We start from the raw sequence: 14,083 nt of genomic DNA on the forward strand, positions 1-14,083 counted from the left end.
TTTCATGACACTTGGGAAAAACAAGTACATGTTGAATACGAATGCTTTTTTAAATTGTATTTTTGTACTAAACTAACCTGCAGTAGACTGTATTTCTTTAAGAGTTTAAATTATTCCCTGGAAATGAGTAAGATCAAGGTTACATGATGCTAAACCAGTCATTCAAAACAACCATTTATTTTCCCTTCCTCCTTACTGTATTGACTAGCCATTTGATGGAACTAAATGAATTGACTGGTTATTTTGAAATGTGTGAACCCAGCTGTAGCCTGTAGGGAGAATAGAGCCCTGGTGTCCTTGGTGGTGTATCTTTCCAAGTTTCTCTCCACAACATGAACCACTTCCTTTTACTTGAAGACATTGTGTTTTTCTCATTAATCTCATGGTCCAGGGCTAGTGTTGAGTATGGAGGCAGCTCTATGCCCATGACCAGAAAACAACGTGATGGAATTGGCCCACAGTATGAAAGGGAGGCACTATGGAGTGGTTCTTACCCTCTCAAGAAAAGTGGAGTGGTAGGTAAAGTATGAAAAAGATATGAAAGAGATCTGTTTGTATATTAGGGAGGAGAAATGAAGCCACAGCCCAAATCAGAAGGAAAAAAAAACTGTTTACACTCATCACACAAATGCTTCAAAAGTACACTGGGCACAGTGTTGTGTGTTTGTCACATCACAGAGATGTCTCCCTAGTATATCCACACAGCTGGATAAATAATGTGCTCACAGACTCACCAATGGCAGTGAGATGAGAGGCCAACCTTCTCTGGCCATTAATAAGGCTACTCTTAAAATGCCATTCAGAATACACCAAAAGTTGTTTTATCTTTTTCACAAAGACATGACATTTTGTAAGATCATGTGACTTATTTAAATTATTGGCCAATGAAGAATAGGCCAGTACTGGCAATTGCTTCACACATTTTCCTCATTCTGATTCAGAGGTATGACAATATGGAGGTCATCCGTCGTTTCCTTCTTTCACGTTATTCCCTCCTATCAAACGGGTTAAGAGGCAGTTTCATTCCACTTTCCTTCTTACACAGGAGAAACAAAGTTTTCAATGTTCGCTTCTACTGCCCTATGTCTGGCTTCTAGATTCTACTTAATGGTCATTTTAAGATACTCTAAGAAGAGATGTATATGGACCTCCTGGCTTCAGGACTATTAGACACAGAAGTCCATCCATGATGGTGTTCTAGCACTCTATGCTACATAGTGAAGGCACAACAAAAGAATTGACATATTATTGGGCGGGCTGTTTAGGAATAAAGAGGCATAAACTACAACTTTTAGAACAATTTTACTAGGGCTATGCCTGGGTCACTGAGTCCGTTAAACCTCTGACTCTTAATTTTGGCTCTGGTGGTGAGATTGAGCCCCATATTGGGCTACATGTTCGTTGGGGAGTCTGCTTGAGATTCTCTCTCTCCCCCTCCCTTTGCCCCTCCTCTTGCCATCTCTCTATCATAAATAAACAAACAAACAAACAAATCTTTAAAAAAAAAAAAACAATTTCCTTAGTTATGTTGGAGGTAAGTATGGGAGCTATGGAAACACAGAGAAGATCCTGACCCAGCCTGGGGAAAAAGGCAGGGCTTGGGTACAGGTGTTTCCTAACCTAAAGACTGGGTGAAATGAGCCAAGTAATTAACAGAAGAAAGTGTGTTCTAGATGGAGAGAAGAGAACAAGCAAATGCAGAGAGCTGTAAAACATGGCATGTATGGGTGGAAGAAGTTTGGTACTGGAAGAGTCCGGTGGGTCCTGAGTACCAGTGCCAAGGAGATTAGATTTCATCTTGTGGCTGATGGGAGGTCCAGAAGGATTTTAAGCAGGGCAGTGACATTTTCAGACTGTTTTCAACTATATTAATTTGGTTGCACTGCAGAAGGCTAGGCTAAGAGGAGTATGCCAAAGATAGACTATTGAAGAAACCAGTTCTTAAATTTTTTGATATACAGTAAGAAATACATTTTCATGGTAAAATGGCTATGAGTGTGTGTGTATGTCAACAATATCATAAAACAATTTTTAGCTTTGATACTATAGATGTGGCTTTACATTCTATTACTTCCTATTCAATTCTATATTTTTAAAAATAAAATGCTAAATGCAACTGACAGTTTCAAAATACTATTGCAGGGACTACTACAGTAATCTGGGGCGAGCTGATGAGTACCTAACTGGAGAAGTGTCAGTAGGGTGTAGAGGAGAATACAGATTTGACAAATATTTAGAAAGTAAAATAAAAATATAGTTATTTATTTGATGGAGGGGTGTATGATGTCCAAGTTTCAGTCTAGGATAAAAGTGCTTCTGATCAAGAGAGGAAGAACAGATTTGCAAAGAAATATGAATCCAGTTTTTAACATGTTGTATTTATTGATTTTTAAGATTTATTTATTAGCGAGAGAGAGAAAGCACATGAGTAAAGGGAGGGGGGGATGAGAGAGAGAAGAAGAGAATTTCAGGAAGACTCCCTATGGACCATGGAGCCTGACATGGGGTTCGATCCCAAGGCCCTGAGATCATGATCTGAGCCTAAATCAAGAGTCAGACGCTTCATTGACTGAATCCCCCAGGTGTCCCAAACTTGTTGTATGTAAGCACTGGAATATCATCCATCAGGCACTGGGCTTTTGCCTGAGTCTAAAATCAGGGAGGAGGCCTGAGTAGAGACAGTTTCGGGAATCGCCTTCCAAGTTGGGAGGTATAACAACAGAAGTACCTGAAAGCATCTAGAGAATGCACAGAATAGAAAAACAACAGAAAGTGAACACTCATGTTTAAGGGGGGAAGGAGAGGAGGAAGACAGATCACGAAGGATGGTGATAAAGAATATTCAGAGCTGCATGGAGACAGGAGAATCGTCTGAGGGAGAATGGCTCCTAATAAATATGTGTTGACTAAACACTTAGTAAATGAATAAGGAGAAGGTTTCATAGAAAGGTCTCCAGGATCAGGGCAGAACAGGCGAAAAAGAGTTTCCTAGACACCACGATGAGGGTGGTGGGAGCTGAGGTATGTGAGAAAATCCACCTACCGGTGGCTTGAGGAGTGTCTGGGAGGTGAGGAGGGGGCATGGCCTGACCAAAAAGGGAAAAAAAGAATGAGCTAAGGGATCAACAAGGGGTCTGTTATCGGGCTTTGCTATTGCTTGGTTTTGTATTGTCTTTAAGATTGAGAGAGACATGGCTAGGGAAAGAGGTAGAAAAGGAGGAGAGAATGCAGATATGAGAAGAAGAAAGGATAAGGGGAAGCAAGATCATAGAGGTACTGAGAAGAGAGGGCCAAGGGCACCGAGGCAGAGGTTGACTTAGAGCCCGAAAGGGAAGGGACCCACCACCTGCTGAGACCCGGAGGGAGGAAAGGATGGGTATGGGTGTCAATGAGGGGACACAGAAGCTGAGGAAATTCATGTCCTCACAATGAGTTTCTTCGTGAGGCAGCTAGTAAAGGCATTTGCTGCAAGGTGATGAGCAGCTGCAGGGTCAGGAGGCCTGACAAGGGGAAGTTCAGAATAAGCACCAAGGGAAGTGAGAGAGAGCACAGAGTGAGGATAGAGTGTCAAGTGGCGCTGAGGGTCCAGCCGAGGTGAGAGCCTTGACTTTTCTTGAATTCCAGCTGGAAGTCATGTGGGATTTTTCCCGCCAAGAGTTCAGATAAGGAAGTGGAGTGAGCAGATCCTGAAACTGACAGTAATGGTTTTTTCCTGCAATGTGTAAATTCTTTTCCTGGAAGGCAAGGAATTTGAGAGAGCCTGAGTAGGAAAGGAGGAGAGGAAAGGAGACTGAAATCCCCATATTAGGGACTTGCTGGACAAAATATTCTATTTCCCAGTGTCCTTTGCAGCTAAACGTGGCAGGTGTCTAAGTGAGCCAAAGGGGATTATAAATAGAAGCATTATGTGGGGTTTCTGGGAATTCTATTCCAAAGGGAGGGGATGTGCTATTCTTCCTCTCTTGCTCTGTCCTACTGCTGGAAATTCAGATGTGATGGCTAGAGCTCTCTCGATGTCATCTTGGACCATGGAGGCAAAGCCTCTACTCTAGGGATGGTGGAGGAATTATCTGAAAGGGTCATAGGTCCCACAGCAGTACCAGCCTTGGACTGCCCAGTCTAGGTCTCCTTTACAGAGAAGAGAAATAAATTTCTATCTTGATTAAAGCATAATTTTTCAGAACTCTTTCATTCCAGCTGAACCAAGGTCCAGCTACGATAGTGTGCACACCCTGTGTCTGAAACACAAGCAGGCTGTCTTGGGAGAGAATGTTAACCCTCCACCACCAAATGTCAAGCAGGAGACACACTGTACAGTAAGCAAAGCAGCTCTGGTCTTTTTAAGAGATTATAGGCTGCTCTTGATTTGAATGGAGGGGAGACAAAAGCCAAAACTTGAATTTCTTCATTAAATGTTTAAAAAATAAAAAAAGCCACAGGGATGTTATTGCCTTTTTCCTATGACGGCAGGCAGTCGTCTGCACTTTTTGTAAAAGAAGGTATTAAAATTAATGACAACATTAACACCCAGCATGACACATTTCCACTGTCTTACACATTTTTTTTTCCTTCCCTGAAGGGTCAGAATTCCCATCGGTCGGCATAAAATGCGCTAAGCCCAAGCCTAGTAAATCACTCATACGGCCCTGTTTTTAAAGTGACTAAACAGCTGTAGTTTTCAAGGTCAGCCAAATCATCTGCCAGGGTCACATGTGTTTCACACGTCAAGTAACGTATATGGGCTCCACTACATTCAGGATCGAACGGAAAAAGACATTTGCAAACAAGTGATCTGAAGCCATGTTTCCAAACAGCTGCTATGGTTATGTGGATAAGAGTTACTATGTAAACCATGTAAGTTGAGGACTACGTTTCCAATCACCCAAAAAGAATATTCATTACAATCCATAAGGTCCAAATCGAGAGGGCCAGTTACTGATCATGAAGACACAATAAATATTCAGTCAGGATAAAAAGTAAAAGTATACAATTGCTGTTATTACTGGTAATGACCTTGTTCATGTGCAAGTGAGAAGAATGTGTACGGGGTATAAAAACAACAACAAGCAAACACAAAAGTAAGATGGAACCTAGTTAAATAGCTAAGGACAGAGGACTTGAGGTTAATGAGACTTGGCTACTACTTCTCCCTCCACTTCATGCTGCAGGCAACACTGACTAGAAGCTAAAGATGTGATTCCCGGATGCTAATAACTTCCTTAATAAGCTGGAGTAATTGGTATTATGGAGCCATACTGATGGCACAAGGAGGGGATGACCTGAGGATTTAAGGAGTTGCAGAATAGAAAATTTCTTATTCTTCTTTTTTTTTTAACTTCACGTTTTAACTCAGAGCATACTCAGAGATGTCTGGCTTCCACAAAGAAAAGGAAAACGGTATTGGTTTTTGTCAACAGCTCCTCCAGTGGGTTGTCCTAACTCGAAAGGGATAATTGGCTTTGAAGAGTAGTTCTTACATTGACTTTTTATTGAGTTCTCACAATATTCTTGGTATGTGCTCTTCAAAGCCCACAATAGGCCTCTTCATCTTGTTTATATTTACTAGTCCTAATGATCTCTCATGTGTGAGACGTGCTGAATGAAGATTGCCTTCTGACCAGTTAACCCCCCTCTGCAGGTTTCAAGGTTGGCTTCTGTATTCTGTAGGCAAAATAACAGGCACCTCCCAGTCAGCGGAGTGGGGCAGACAGGCATAGACAAATACTCACTCTAGCTAAGTATGGGCTCCAGTCAAGCTGGAAAAGGTCTCTCAGCTCTGAGTCACTTATACAATCAAGTCCCTGAACATGTTTCTGTCCCTAATATTTTGTTGCTCTAGGCAACCATCAAATCCACACGAAGACTTCTGCCAACTGGAGACGATGACTAGCCAGGGGAGCCAGAATTTTCTGTTAACCCTTTGTTGAAAATTCAAATAGTAAATGGTGGGTGTCAAGGATATTCTCTAAAGGATCTATATCAGAGAAAGTGGAATTCATACATGGACTTAGTGTATCTTTTATTCAACTCCTCAGGGAAATATAATTATAGAATACGAAGATACGAAGGCAATTAATCAGGAGCATGCATTTTTTAAAAAAAAAAATTAAAAAAACATGAAAGAGCTGGTTGGATTTTTAGATATCATCTAATCCAATCTCCTCATTTTATAGATGGAAAACCAGCTTAAAGTACTGACCCAAGATTAAGCAGAGAGCTAGTGACAGAGCTGGGAATAAAGCTCTGGTCCCTAAAACCTTGGGATTATTGCTTTTTCTATAAGTTTCGCAAGTTCAGGGCCACAAGCAGAATGAAGGAATGTTAACAAATCACAAGTGAGGGGTGCCTGGGTGCTCAACTGGTTAAGCATCTAGCTCTTCATTTCAGCTCAGGTCATGATCTCAGGGTCGTGAAACTGGGCCCTGAATCGGCTCTGCCCTCAGTGGGGAGTCTGCTTGAGATTCTCTCTCTCTCTCTCTCTCTCTCCCTCTGTTCCTCCCCACCACCTGTACTCTCTTTCTCAAATAAATATATACATCTTTAAAAAAATCAGTAAATAAATCACAAGTGATCACTTCTCTTTTGTAATAGCAAATATTCCTGGATGGGAAGGGCTACTCGGCTGGGATGTTGGGAGCAATGCTGAACTTCTACCTAGGTAGTGACCATCCATTAACATGCCCATTACAAAAGTCTGGCCAGGTGAAACATTTAACTATTCCAAAGTATCTGAAAAGCATTCAAAGTATATCATTGCTTATCTGAATTTGATCTTTGATTCATCTGAATTCTTAAGACACTTATTCTCTATGACACAATCCTGGGGGTTGATTCTTGGTATCTTTTTCATATGTACAATTATATCTTACTAAGTCCTTGAAAGTACGACTACATCTTACTTATTTCCATTTCCCTGAAACCCAGAGTACAGAATTAAATGTTTTTTGTTGATTGCTTGATAAGTCAATATTAATCTTATTAGCTCTAGTACTTTAGTAATAATCTATTTACCTGGAAATCAATTGTTTGGGAACTTACTCTATTCAATACCAGTAAATAGGTGCAAAGAACCCCAGAACGGTCAACAAATGCCTTTAAAAGCTCATTTTCTAAAAAGCAGAATCAGGCCTGTAAATGAACAGAACAGGGGATCCCTGGGTGGCGCAGCGGTTTGGCGCCTGCCTTTGGCCCAGGGCGCGATCCTGGAGACCCGGGATCGAGTCCCACATCGGGCTCCCGGTGCATGGAGCCTGCTTCTCCCTCTGCCTGTGTCTCTGCCTCTCTCTCTCTCTCTGTGACTATCATAAATAAATAAATAAATAAATAAATAAATAAATAAATAAATAAATAAACAAACAAACAAATAAATAAATAAATAAATAAATAAATAAATCTTTAAAAAAAATAAATGAACAGAACAAACTGATGGTTGCCAGAGTGAACCGGGTTGGGGGGATGGGCAAAATCAGTGAAGAAGAGTGGGAGATACAAGCTTCCAGTTATGGAATGATCAAATCACAAGGATAAAAGGCACAGCATAGGGAATACAGTCAACGAACTGATACCGTAATAGCATTGTGTCACTGCAGATAGGAGCTACACTTGTGGTGAGCCCAGAATAACATTTAGAGAAGTTGAATCACTATGTTGCACACCTGAAACTCATGTAACATTGTGTGTCAACTATACTCAAATTGAAAAAAAATTTAAAACTTGTTATATGCATTAAATATCCTAAAGCTCTACCTCAGAGATGGATTGGCCGCAACTCCACTTTTATTTTGAGTTCATTTGTTCTTATTTTCTTTTTTTTAAAAGATTTTATTTTTTAATTCTTATTTATTTATGATAGTCACAGAGAGAGAGAGAGAGAGAGAGAGAGGCAGAGACATAGGCAGAGGGAGAAGCAGGCTCCATGCACCGGGAGCCTGATGTGGGATTCGATCCCGGGTCCCCAGGATCGCGCCCTAGGCCAAAGGCAGGCGCCAAACCGCTGCGCCACCCAGGGATCCCATTTGTTCTTATTTTCAACTCAAGGCAATGGCTAGGACTTCTGGATTTCCAAGGCAAAAGAAGCGGCAGATCAGAAAAGAGGTCACCGAGGCCGGTTCACTAACAACATTAAAGAAGTGATCATTGGGAGCAGCAGATGAGAAGTTAAAATGCAGCAACATCTGGGGCTCTGAAATACTGGGGGGAAAGTCCATAGATTATTAGCTCCAAAGGGCATCTGTGAATGTCAAAAAAGTATAAAAGTAGATGTATATAATCACGATCAGAGCCATGGAAAATAATTTCCTTACATTCGGTGCATGCCTTTAAGAGGTTAAGAATGAACAGCACACCTTTCAAAGATTTTCATTCCAAATGATTACAATAAGATTATGACCTTGAGTTTCCTAGAATATTAGACATGGGGAACATTTTCTCCTACATGAAATTTAGGTAATCTATGCACTGAGATAAACCAGCCTTAAATTCCAAATTGGAATTCAAGTATCAAACTATTTTTATCCGATATATAATCCTATATATGCTATATATAATAGCAAGGATCACAAGGGTTCATATACTGTCAGAGCCATTTCACAGCCACTCAGATTCATACAATTACCAGTTACTAAATCCCACACACCTGTTCTTTTATCATTTGCAACAATCTCTTGCTCTATATTTCTGCAAACTAACTATTTTGCTAGTATAGGGCCTTTATTAGACCTTTTTCATGGACATCGCTATTCTGTGGTCTCTCAAATTTTTATATTTTCTTCTTTCATTCTTTGGAATTTTAAAAAGATTCCCAGGTGATTATAATGAACAAACAAGTTTGTGAACCACTACCCTAAACTCTTGGCGCAACATTCATTTGACTCTTAACTACACCCTACAATGGAACTAATACCCGTACACATGTCTATGATTTCTGAGCTGAGCTGCTCTTAAAGTATGCTTTCCCTCCATTTCCATTTTCTCCCTTCTGTTTATTAACAACTATTTCATAATTCTTAGGAGCCACTTCTTCCAGAAGACCTTCCTTATCTTGCTTAACATCTCCAGCAGAGAGGTGCTAACGTTCTCTCTGCGTTTCTTTTTAGAGGTGCCATTTGATGCTAAGGCTTAAACAAAGATGGTGGGGTGGGAGTGGCTCTCTTAGTTTTACTTTTTCTTTGTAGGGAAACACCTAAGGGGATCTGTCACACTTATGAATCTACCCTTCTTTGAAGGTCTGATTTGAAAGCAGATTGGGCTACACTTTGCACAAAGGCATTTTAAATGTGCAGGTGTGACTGCCCAAATTAACAACAATACTTTGAACTTTTACAGAACCTTTCATCAAATGGTATCAAAACAATTCAGCTTATAAAGCCTTAGGAAGCTGGTGGACAAAATTTTCTATTGATATATAAATGGGGATTTACTGCATTAGCTATGTTGGTGATTTGTTTCAAGTCCCAAACAATGGAACGTTTAGGCAAAGAAAAATATTTTCTGCAGGCTACGTCTTCAAATAGTGACATTTAATCTTGAAAACCTTTAAGAAAAAATAATCCTTTTCTTTTTAAATTTTTGTTGAGTTTAAGTTACCAGTACACAGGCACTTGTATTGAGAATTTAGTGATCCTTTTTTCTTAAATAAAAAAAAAAAAAGGAATGCTTTACAAATTTGCGTGTCATCTTTGGGCAGGGGCCATGCTAATCTTCTCTGTATCATTCCAATTTTAGTATATATGCTGCTGAAATGAGCACAGAACCTAATAATTATTTTTCTCTCTTAATTTGACTATGCATTAATTTCTTTTTGATAATCCAAAGAAGGTCACTGAACATACTAAAATGGACTTCACCTGTGGTAAAGGAGAAGCATACTCACCAAAGTATTTTTAAATGAACAAAAGTGTCTAACAAATCTGTTTGAGTCTTGTGGTTATTATTACTTAAACGTGTCTCTCCAAAAACACTTACGAATCTAATCTTTTTCTGTTTTCCTCCTTCTGGCTGCTTTCGCTATTTTTCCTCACATACATTACCGTGAGCTCAAGACTGGGAAGAGCAGTGCATTCCCATTTTCCCATATTTTAAATCTGTTGTTAAGTAATATGAGCAAAATGTGTCTGAGGAATGTTTATCAGACTATGGTTTTTATTTGGCTTTGTCCTAGCATATTAGTTTTTTTTTTTTAATTTTTTGCCCCAATTCAATGGTTTCTTTGATGTCTTGTTTTGACCAGCTGCTGAGCTTTTTGTGGCTGTCCATTTACATCACTTTAAAAAATGGTACATAAATGAAATTTGAACAAAATGAACAGTACTTTCACATTGTTTAAAAATCAAACATGTTCCTAAGGAATCTGATTTATGGCAGATGGAGAACAAAACCTTCCAGAGGGAGGGCTGTTAAATGAGTCTTAATTGCTTGCACATGAAAATATAGTGACTAAGATTGTGTGCACAATTAGGAATTTAAACATGTAGAAAAGAACTGGCCATGGAAACATTTTTGCAGGCATAGCTAGTTTGTATGAAGACAGACAATAGAAGACAAGTTAGTAAAGGAAAATCATTTTAAGAGAAATTTAGCTGTTTACTTCTTTCTTCTTTATGTAAAGCTTCCAATTGTAAAGATGATTCATTTACCTCTGAAACTTACTGTACATTCAAGGGGAAAAAAAGGTTTATTCAAGAATTAGAATTTATTTTTTAGTCCCTACTATGTGCCAGATACTAGGCGTGGTGCTTATTCATTTCATTTAATCCTAATGATAGGTTTGTTATTAATCTACATTTTATAGTTGATAACTAGAGGCTCAGAGAATAAGTCGCTTAAAGTGAAATGGTTAATAAGGGGCATAGCCAAGATTCTCTGTATTGACTGAATAAATTCGAAGCCACCTTCTCCCACCCTCCACCATGCCTAGTAGTTCCCCTGGTAAAAGATACATACCCTTCAAAAAAAAGTAACACTAAGTGTCTTCTACTTTCAGTTTCTAGTCAAAATGCCTTCCTTGTGTTGGGTGACATGGCATGGTGGGGTTGGCTAGACCAGCCAGAGTTGGTCAGATCTGGGGTTTGGACAGAGATGGTAGGTTTAGACACAGAGACAAGAGCTGGGTGGCTTCAGAAGCTCTTCAGAGTGTGGGGCCAAGTGGAAGGATCTAGTCAAGAGATTCAGTGCCTCAGTGGCTCCATAGGTAGCCACCATAAGGCCAGTGAGGTTCTATGTGGTTCTGCCACAGTGTGTGGTACTCAGTCTAGCTGCCCATAGCCCTCGCTGGGCCCTCCTCACCATAATGCTGATGTTCCAAATGAGTAGATTGTGTGGTGTTCTTTAGTGACCCTCCATCTGTCTTCAGAGATCTAAGTCCATCTCATGCCTCTGATGGACCAAAGTGCCTTTTCCAGGGGACCTCAAATTCTCCTTCAGATTCTTTCTCCTTGGGAAATCTTTACTTTCCTGGGATGGGGTATAGGCTGTTTCTAGGAAGCGTCTGATGAATGCCACTGTGTGGATATCCATAACTAAAGTTCAAACAATGAACCTTCCAGTAAACTCAGAAACCCAGCTCGTCCGTACACTGGGGCTCTACTTACATGTTTTTCTTAGAAAGTTGAGAGGCTTAATAACAATCCCTCTCTATTATTCTGTATCCCTTAAAGTAAACCTAATTAGGTACTGACTTATTAGACTACAGTACATTTAGATTACTATTAAACAAAGATTACAGGAATACAAATTATTCCTCACTTTGATTCCTTATAAGCAAACCCAGAGCCACGGATCATGGGACCCTGTATAGAACTGAGCATAAAGGAGGTATCAATAAACGTGTGGATCAAATAACCAGGCAGTCAAATCACTTTTGTGCCTTCAGAGACACTGGATTCCCAGGGATACATTAATGAACAGGTGTCATCTGCATTTCTAAGAACCTTAACGTTATAAAGAATAGCTTGCTGAGATATATCTTAGCAAAATAAAGTGCGTTGTGACCAACCTTCTTACCTCACTATAATCAATAATAAGTCTTGATCCACCAATATTTATTCCCCTTCTCTAACGGTATCCTAATTTGCTTCATGAAATTATTTGGTGTCTCCACTGGGTAATTTTAATTAGAGCATAGCCCACAATGATCAAGTGCTTCCTGTGTGCCATGCATTGTGCTTATTTTTTTTATAAATATCATCTCAATTTTCATAAACTCCTTATGAGATAATTACTATTACTATGCCCACTTCAAAAACGAAGGACTTGAGGCTCTGGAAGGTTAAATGAAGTGTTTGAGGAGAAACATCTGTGTGTGGCGGAGCTGAGATATGAATCCACATAATCTGGCCTCATAATTTAGGCTCTTAGTACCACATTCTAGTACACAGTCTGGCAGAAAAGCCAGATGCCCTGTTCTTCTATAGCCAAGACCCAAGACTCAAACTAGACCAATTCGACCCCTTCCTGGAATTTTACGCTTGCATTAGATGAACAGAGAAACTAAAAACAGTTGTAGGAGGCTTACTAGGTTGCTTGCTCCTGCTATGAGAATTTCCCTTTATTTGTGCCTTTCTAGCATTCTGAAGAGGAATTTATTCCTTCCACCCTGATCCTCCAGCATGCCCACTAATACTCAGGGAATTGGAAATGATTCCAATATTCTATTTTACTTAAGTAGATTAGATTTCATTTTACTAGATTCTCCTTTACCTAAGTTAGCAGAGTTGGGTTTTACCTTGGAACCAGAGGATCACTGCTGATACACACCATTACCTAAGAGGAGGGTAGCCTAGGCGAGAACTGTGCAAATCCTCAAGATAGGATGCTGAAGCACACGGGAAGTGCCCAGTAATAATTTGATAGACTCCATGAGAAATACTGAGTGTCAAAATGCCAGGTTGGTTTCCTCTGCTGCCCTCTCTGTTGAAACGATGAGGGCTTGGGCCCCTCTCTCAGCTGGCGGGCTGAGACACACTAGCCTTCTTTATCTCCAGGACTTGTAGTGGTTTCCAGGGAATGGAACAGGGTTGAGAAGATCTTTAGAACACAAGGTGTGACTGAAGAGGCAAAAAGACTCCTAGAGATCATGGCTTTCCCCTCACAGGCTGACTTCAGATGAAGCAGACTCTTCCAAAATGTCTCCTGGGAAAACCTATCTGGTATGCTTATTCCGTTGCCATCACTCTACGATTAAAATCCTAAAGGACACCATCTTCCTTCAGAGTCTAGGCTTCACTTCTTTCACATCCATTCCTCCTTGGAATGGATTCATTTCTAGAATTAGCCTGATGCAGGCTATTCTGACATTCTGTTTGTTGACTAGGGTTGGTAATCATATTGGAAATAAGGTTTCTGGTCAAAAGTGAAGCATGACAATCCACCAATCAGACGGCGTTTTCCCAATATGGCCTACGAAATATCTCTGAAACCATTTCTAAAATGCTCTCAGCGGTGGCAGCTGGGCTGAAAAAAGGTACGGTTTACAAAGATAACTACTTTTAAGATCAACATGAATGGCACAATAGTGTCTGTTGATAGTCTTGTAATGCTTTTCAATATGTAAGGTGCTTTTCGCCTACCTTTTCAGCAAGAGCTAACATTCACTGTTACCAGACACTGTGCCAAATATTCTTCATGCATTATGTCATGTAATCCTCAAAATCAAGAGAGATTATAGTTATTCACCATTTTAACAGCAAAGACTCAGAGCATAGAGTAAGTTGCCTATGATCACAAAGTGCATGAGCAGGAGAGCAAGCCGTGAAACCCCAATTCCCCTTTTCCCTCCTGCCAGGTTCTGACTTACATGTCAAACAAGCAAACAAAACTTACAACAGTTTGGAATGTTTTTCAAAATAAAAACCTGTAGGAAGAGAAAACCTAGGTCTATTTCTAGATGAACAATTCTAGTTAAAGAACACAGTCGCATAGTCACCTCAGAAGCCCTCATCTGTTCCTCCACTGCAAGCTCTCCATTCCAGGACCCGTCCTTTTCCGTTTCCCTCCCTAGTAACATGGAAAACATTTCCTCTTTTACTGCTCTGTCTGCTACTTTCTTGTGCTGGTTAAGTTTTCCCTAAGTTCATGAACTGGGTCC

At 40.1% G+C, this 14,083-nt stretch overlaps 1 protein-coding gene and 1 non-coding gene across 18 annotated transcripts in view; both read right to left on the reverse strand.

The window, feature by feature from the left end:
• Nucleotides 1-14,083, reverse strand: part of PDE4D (phosphodiesterase 4D) — a 1,400,346-nt gene that overhangs the window by 169,845 nt on the left and 1,216,418 nt on the right. The window lies entirely within an intron of this gene.
• On the reverse strand, nucleotides 9,641-9,747 carry LOC119876107. The gene has a single exon (XR_005356253.1). It is a non-coding gene; the product is annotated as a U6 spliceosomal RNA (small nuclear RNA).

The sequence above is a fragment of the Canis lupus genome, chromosome 2 (assembly GCF_011100685.1).
Source record: "Canis lupus familiaris isolate Mischka breed German Shepherd chromosome 2, alternate assembly UU_Cfam_GSD_1.0, whole genome shotgun sequence".
Classification (NCBI taxonomy): Eukaryota; Metazoa; Chordata; class Mammalia; order Carnivora; family Canidae; genus Canis; species Canis lupus.